The 8,053-nt window shown below is 42.0% G+C and overlaps 1 non-coding gene and 1 pseudogene across 1 annotated transcript in view; both read right to left on the bottom strand.

The window, feature by feature from the left end:
- The window catches only part of LOC142357665 (large subunit ribosomal RNA), a 3,522-nt gene extending 3,488 nt beyond the window's left edge, over nucleotides 1–34 (bottom strand). The window contains exon 1 of the ribosomal RNA XR_012761687.1: nucleotides 1–34. This exon is cut by the window's left edge and continues 3,488 nt beyond it. This is a non-coding gene — a ribosomal RNA (large subunit ribosomal RNA).
- Nucleotides 35–1,717: 1,683 nt separating this feature from the next.
- Nucleotides 1,718–1,869, bottom strand: LOC142357664 (5.8S ribosomal RNA; annotated as a pseudogene).
- Nucleotides 1,870–8,053: the final 6,184 nt, after the last annotated feature.

Here is an 8,053-nt window from a genome sequence, read left to right as displayed (position 1 = left end):
AGTTAAGGGGGTTCTCTCGCCCAATTCAGGTTATGTAGTTGATTGTCTCTTAATTGGTTCACTGACCAATATGAGACAGAAACCGATTCAGCAGTTTTGTTCGCTACTACTATCAAACACAGGTCGAAGTTTCCATTCAGTCATTAATTCCAACTTTCAAATGTTGTTGTTTCAGCTTTCGCTTACTAGAAGCAACATAATACTCGCTGCAATACAGACCTCGGGAAACCCTCACCGTGAATAAGGTTCACTCACATATTTCACTACATTTTGCGTGGGATTGGAGATGAGGCTACTCGTTCTTGCTCAGTACTAGGCTGAAAATTAACGAAACTTCGTTACAAACGTTCACATGTTGATGTTTCCGCTTTCGCGTACTCGAAACAACATAATACTAGTCTTTGTAATTTAGTTTCATAATTTCAACTGTTCTCATGCAGAATTTTTGCTCATTCTTATCCCAAATTTTGACCTGGCTACTAGTTACACTCCTTGTACTTATTGCAAAATGACCACAAATTTCAACAGCTTTCACATGTTGCTGTTTCGGCTTTCGCTTACTACAGTCAACATAATACTCGTTGCAAAATAAGTGCTCGGCATCTGCAATTTTCCAAAGACGAAGTTTCGCCAGTTCAATTTTCGCTCGCCAATTATGGCTACTAATTCACACGGTACTGAGCTCAACAACATTAAATTTGTTCAGCAAGACTTTCACATGTTGATGTTTTGGCTTTCGCCTACTAGAAGCAACATAATACTCGTCTTGTTAGCTCATTCAATGAGAATAGCTTTTCCCGTTGAGAATTTTTGCCTTCAATTGGCGTTGTAGTGAGTTTGGCTACTCAGATCACCAAATACTTGTGACAATTCGAACCAGAAATGTTTTCAATTTTCACATGCTGATGTTTCGGATTCAACCTACTAGAAGCAGCATAATACTTGTATTCAACAATTTCTGTATCAAATCCCAGTTTTCTCTGGTGCATCTTTGCCAAACTATTCCAAACTGCCTGAGTCTGAATACCAATTACAGGTACTAGTAAATGCACGTTACTAAGGACTATATAGTTCTAGGTTACTGTACACAACGACGTTCACATGTTGATGTTTCAGCTGCCGCTTACTAGAAACAACATAATACTTATCGTGCATACCTTTCCATAACTTGTCCTTTTCAGATGCATTAGTTTCCCTTTGTCTTGGCTTCTACAGTCAGACTGGCTACTAGTAACAGCACAGTACTAATCACATATCGTTCTACAGTTTGCAGACAACTTTCACATGTTGATGTTTCAGCTTTCGCCTACTAGAAACAACATAATACTCGCTGTATACATTTGTAGTTCTCTATGTAACTTTCATGTGAAGAAGTTTCGCCAGTCTTTTTGACTGTCTCAAATCTGAGTCATGCTTAGGCTACTAGTTGCTTCATAGTACTTATCGCCTCGAGATCATTGAACAAAACTTGATTTTCACATGTTGCTGTTTCAGCTTCCGCTTACTAGAAACAACATAATACTAGTCTCATTAAGTTCCGTCTCTTTGCAATTTTCTTATGAAGAAAATTCGCCATCACAATGACTCCAGCAGTTCTTGATCAAGGAATGCAATCATTGATCAGAATGCTATTATTTGAATCGGTTCTGCTTTAAGTGTTCCAATTTTATTGGAAGCACCAACAATAGAACATCAATGTGTTCAATCGAGAGTTATATAACCCTGAATCGGACGCAGTCAACAGCCGAAGCCGAGACCGCCTTTTGCGTTAGAGAGGTCGGTAAACAAATCTTGCGATTCATACCGAATTAACACATATAGCTGTGCTCCTCTTCGTAAAGCGAGCCAAGTGATCCCCTGTTGAAGGATGTATTTGGACCAATCTAGTAGCATTTGGTTTCCAACAAGCTCTCCCAAGTTAGCTTACTTATTGGGCTTTTCAACCAATTCGGTTGGCTACAAGCATCATCAAAGTACTAGCCACAGTTTGATCGCAAAATTCTACGACTTTCACATGTTGATGTTTCGGCTTGCGCTTAGCCTACTATAAGCAACATAATACTAGTCATATCATAGAGCGTGATCAGCTTGTGACGTTCTCATGATGAAGTTTCACCAACAGTGTCTCACTTCGAGCTTAAATCCAGCTACTAGTAACTACACAGTACTGACTGCAACGATAACTTTTATCTATACCTTTCACATGCTGCGCTTTCGGCCAGGGCCTACTAACGTCAACATAATACTCGATATAAACTTTTGTTCATGATGCAGCTTCCCCATGCAGAAGTTTCGCCTTCAAATGCTCTCTTGGCCATATGACGTAAGAAAAGGTTACTAGTAACATCACAGTACTAGCCACAGTTTGATTGCAAAATTCTACGACTTTCACATGTTGATGTTTCGGCTTGCGCTTAGCCTACTAGAAGCAACATAATACTAGTCATATCATAGAGCGTGATCAGCTTGTGACGTTCTCATGATGAAGTTTCACCAACAGTGTCTCATTTCGAGCTTAAATCCAGCTACTAGTAACTACACAGTACTGACTGCAACGCTAACTTTTATCTATACCTTTCACATGCTGCGCTTTCGGCCAGGGCCTACTAACGTCAACATAATACTCGATATAAACTTTTGTTCATGATGCAGCTTCCCCATGCAGAAGTTTCGCCTTCAAATGCTCTCTTGGCCATATGACGTAACACAAGGTTACTAGTAACATCACAGTACTAGCCACAATTTGATCGCAAAATTCTACGACTTTCACATGTTGATGTTTCGGCTTGCGCTTAGCCTACTATAAGCAACATAATACTAGTCATATCATAGAGCGTGATCAGCTTGTGACGTTCTCATGATGAAGTTTCACCAACAGTGTCTCACTTCGAGCTTAAATCCAGCTACTAGTAACTACACAGTACTGACTGCAACGATAACTTTTATCTATACCTTTCACATGCTGCGCTTTCGGCCAGGGCCTACTAACGTCAACATAATACTCGATATAAACTTTTGTTCATGATGCAGCTTCCCCATGCAGAAGTTTCGCCTTCAAATGCTCTCTTGGCCATATGACGTAAGAAAAGGTTACTAGTAACATCACAGTACTAGCCACAGTTTGATTGCAAAATTCTACGACTTTCACATGTTGATGTTTCGGCTTGCGCTTAGCCTACTAGAAGCAACATAATACTAGTCATATCATAGAGCGTGATCAGCTTGTGACGTTCTCATGATGAAGTTTCACCAACAGTGTCTCATTTCGAGCTTAAATCCAGCTACTAGTAACTACACAGTACTGACTGCAACGCTAACTTTTATCTATACCTTTCACATGCTGCGCTTTCGGCCAGGGCCTACTAACGTCAACATAATACTCGATATAAACTTTTGTTCATGATGCAGCTTCCCCATGCAGAAGTTTCGCCTTCAAATGCTCTCTTGGCCATATGACGTAACACAAGGTTACTAGTAACATCACAGTACTAGCCACAATTTGATCGCAAAATTCTACGACTTTCACATGTTGATGTTTCGGCTTGCGCTTAGCCTACTAGAAGCAACATAATACTAGTCATATCATGGAGCGTGATCAGCTTGTGACGTTCTCATGATGAAGTTTCACCAACAGTGTCTCATTTCGAGCTTAAATCCAGCTACTAGTAACTACACAGTACTGACTGCAACGATAACTTTTATCTATACCTTTCACATGCTGCGCTTTCGGCCAGGGCCTACTAATGTCAACATAATACTCGATATAAACTTTTGTTCATGATGCAGCTTCCCCATGCAGAAGTTTCGCCTTCAAATGCTCTCTTGGCCATATGACGTAACACAAGGTTACTAGTAACATCACAGTACTAGCCACAATTTGATCGCAAAATTCTACGACTTTCACATGTTGATGTTTCGGCTTGCGCTTAGCCTACTAGAAGCAACATAATACTAGTCATATCATAGAGCTTGATCAGCTTGTGACATTCTCATGATGAAGTTTCACCAACAGTGTCTCATTTTGAGCTTAAATCCAGCTACTAGTAACTACACAGTACTGACTGCAACGATAACTTTTATCTATACCTTTCACATGCTGCGCTTTCGGCCAGGGCCTACTAATGTCAACATAATACTCGATATAAACTTTTGTTCATGATGCAGCTTCCCCATGCAGAAGTTTCGCCTTCAAATGCTCTCTTGGCCATATGACGGAACACCAGGTTACTAGTAACATCACAGTACTAGCCACAGTTTGATTGCAAAATTCTACGACTTTCACATGTTGATGTTTCGGCTTGCGCTTAGCCTACTAGAAGCAACATAATACTAGTCATATCATAGAGCGTGATCAGCTTGTGACGTTCTCATGATGAAGTTTCACCAATAGTGTTTCATTCGAATTGGTTCTGCTTTAAGCTCTCCAATTGTTTTGGATGAACCAGTTTTGCCCTTCGAAGCCACTTTTGTGAGCTTTTGTGGGTCTTTACCAAGAGGATATACCTCAAGGCCTCTTTCAATTCCTTTAAGTTCTTTCAACTCCTTTACAGTTTCTAGGTTCACATAGCTGCAAACCTTATTTCTAGTTTTAAGTCTGGCCAACTTGGGGAGAGTTGGTGCAGACCGTGACCAATTCTAGTAGGATGCCACAACAAGAATGTGATCAACTTAGCTTGTCGATGAACCTGCCCCACATTCAAACAACTCTATCGCCTTTTCCTCGTATAGTTATATGCGAGGGCCTCTCATAGAGAGCGCTGTTAGCAACCTTTTCCACATAGACGATAAAGTTGTGAGTGTTTTGCACATGGCTGTTGTCATCACCACGTGACGAGTCAACTCAGCTTGACTCTCTACACTCCGACAAGCTTTGCACATACGCCTTTAGTTCAGTATGTGTCTTTAATCTGACTCCGGTGCCTCAAGCCGGAAAAATTGTCAGATTATGATCATTATCGGTTAGTCATCCCGATGCAAGATCGTATCGTACTGTCTTTGTCTACCTCCAGATTCCGAAGAACAGGAGGAGACTCTCCCAGACCTACATATCTGGGAGAATGTTCAGAGGGCGAGAAGCTGTGGATTACTCTCCCCTAAGAACTGACTAAACTTTACCCTCGTCCAAGGTAAGTTTATTTTAGCTAGCCTTCTATGTAAAGGATCTGAGGCTAAGCTGTGTTTTTTCGAGCCTTTGGCTCGGAGCAAGTTCAGTGGGCGCCCCGAGTAGCTCAACTCTTTCCCACTGAACAGCGCAACGCTCTGTCACTCGCTGGGATTTTTGCGTGTCGGTTCTAACCACGCGACTTGTGGACCTTTTTAGGCCTTTCTCATTCACAAGTCTATAGCTGGGCTTCTATAACCCAGCTTCTGAGATCTAGATAGCTGCAGTTCTGCTAGGCTGCTTTTGCTAACTAGTCTCCCTTTAAGCAGTCCCTTGCCATGACTGCTGAACTATGTATCCACACAAGTAGTTTTTGAGCTCGATACATAATTCGAGATTGGTTGCCAAGCAATCTCTAGCGACAGAGCGTCATGCGCACTACAGACATGGCCTCTACCAGCAGCCATGCCCGAAGGAATCAATCACTGATCCTTCCGCAGGTTCCCCTACGGAAACCTTGTTACGACTTTTACTTCCTCTAGACAATTAAGCTCGATCCGCTTCATCCCGTTGCCGGAGACCGAAGTCCCAACAGTAGGAATTTGCAATTCTTGCTTAACTATCCAATCAGTAGTAGCGACGGGCGGTGTGTACAAAGGGCAGGGACGTAATCCCTATGAGTTGTTGACTCATAAGTACCAGGAATTCCTGGTTCACGTCTGCAAGTTACAACAGACGATCCCCTTGAAGCGCTGTACTTTTCTCTGATTGCCCAGTCCATTTCGGACCAAGGGCTGAGTACTCAATCTAAAAGTACACAGTGTAGCGCGCGTGCAGTCCAGAACATCTAAGGGCATCACAGACCTGTTATAGCCTCACTTCATCTGCGGTATTTAATTCCGCATAGTTCCTCTAAGAAGTGTTTGAATTCACATATAGTGAATTTCATTATTTAGATGGAGAAGATCTCGTTCGTTATCGGAATTAACCAGACAGATCACTCCACTAACTAAGAACGGCCATGCACCACCGCCCATATAATCATGAAAGATATTCAATCTGTCAATCCTTAAGATGTCTGGACCGGGTGAGTTTTCCCGTGTTGAGTCAAATTAAGCCGCAGGCTCCACTCCTGGTGGTGCCCTTCCGTCAATTCCTTTAAGTTTCGATTTTGCAACCATACTTCCCCCGGAACCAATAAACTTTGGTTTCCCGGTTAATCTCTTGCCAAGTCAAGATCGACTTTGACAAATTGTAGGTTGGTATAGTTTATGGTCAGAATTACGAGGGTATCTAATCCTCTTCAATACTCTGACTTTCGTTCTTGATTAATGAAAACATTCTTGGCAAATGCTTTCGCAGTAGTTTGTCTTGCCACGATCCAAGAATTTCACCTCTAACGTAGCAATACAAATGCCCCCGTCTGTTCCTTTCAATCATTACCGCACTCAGCCAACCGGCATCAATCGAGTAGCGGGTCATTCTCCATTATTCCATGCTTTATTATTCGATCCCAAAGGATGCTTTGAACACTCTAATTTTCTCAGGGTGAAAACACCGTTTCCACAGTTCGTCACATTTAAGTGCAAACTATTTCTTCGATGCGAAGGATGAGCGGAACGAGTCAACAGATTTAACTGAAGACCATGTTGCCGTTCTACTCAAACAGATCCAACTATGAGCTTTTTAAACGCAGCAACTATTGCATACGCTTGTAGAGGCTGGTATTACCGCGGCTGCTGGCACCAGACTTGCCCTCTACTCGTTCATCAATGGAGCTTTTAAGTCCATTCCATTCTGATTACAAACCATAAAGGTTCATATCATTATTTCTAGTCACTACCTCCTCGTGCGGAGAGTGGGTAATTTGCGTGCCTGCTGCCTTCCTTGGATGTGGTAGCCGTTTCTAAGGCTCCCTCTCCGGAATCGAACCCTGATTCCCCGTTACCCGTCACAACCATGGTAGTCCGTTACACTACCATCATAGGTTGATAGGTCAGAAATTCGGAAGTTCCGTCCCCAAGCCGAAGCTATCTGGGATCTTTCAGTTACTAGGACTCATCACGGGATGTGTCTGTACTTAGCAAATCACCCGGTGTAGTCTTGTAAAAGTCTCCGACAGTGTCGGACAATCAGCATGCATTAGCTGCAGGGTTACCGCAGTTATTCATTTAGCTTGCAAATCAACTAATAGATAGTAACTGATTTAATGAGCCATTCGCGGTTCCACTTTTTCAAGCTTCGCTTGCACATGCATGGCTTAGTCTTTCAGACAAGCATATGGCAACTGACAGGATCAATCAGTTTAATTGTACTTTGAACAATCTTTCGATTTGTTCGAATTTAGAAAGACATAGCCTTGCGGCCTCGTCAATCTTGCTTTGAGCTTTTTAAATCACGAAGAGTTTCAATGCATGCTTTGGCATGGCTACTAGTTACTACACAGTACTCTACACACTTAGAGTTACCCACGATTACACATTTCACATGCTGATGTTTCGGCTCGCGCGTACTAGAAACAGCATAATACTATGTGTACTGGTAGATAGCGCTCTGTGAGCATTTCCCATGAGCAGGTTTTGCCCTCCAAATCTCTGTTCTACTGTTACCAATACCGGCTAACAACTGTATCATACTAGGGAGAATTGACTCATGATTTAAAAACCAGATGTTCACATGTCGATGTTTCGGCTCTCGCCTACTAGAAACAACATAATACTAGTCTGTTAAAAATCTCAATCACGCCGCCTCTTCAGATACAGAAGTTTTACCTTTTATTGGTTAGAGAACAGCTTTCCAGCTGTCGACATGGTTACTAGTAACAACACCGTACTCAACACAAAAACTTTTCAACTTCACAACTTTCACATGCTGATGTTTCTGCTTTCGCATACTAGAAACAGCATAATACTTATTGTTTTGTCAAGTAATTTGTGTGTCTTTCCCATGTGA

This window comes from Convolutriloba macropyga, unplaced genomic scaffold, assembly GCF_964194025.1.
Source record: "Convolutriloba macropyga unplaced genomic scaffold, txConMacr16.3 SCAFFOLD_2420, whole genome shotgun sequence".
Classification (NCBI taxonomy): domain Eukaryota; kingdom Metazoa; phylum Xenacoelomorpha; order Acoela; family Convolutidae; genus Convolutriloba; species Convolutriloba macropyga.
The sequence above is the reverse complement of the archived record's forward strand: the minus strand, read 5'-3'. Positions and strand labels throughout refer to the sequence as shown.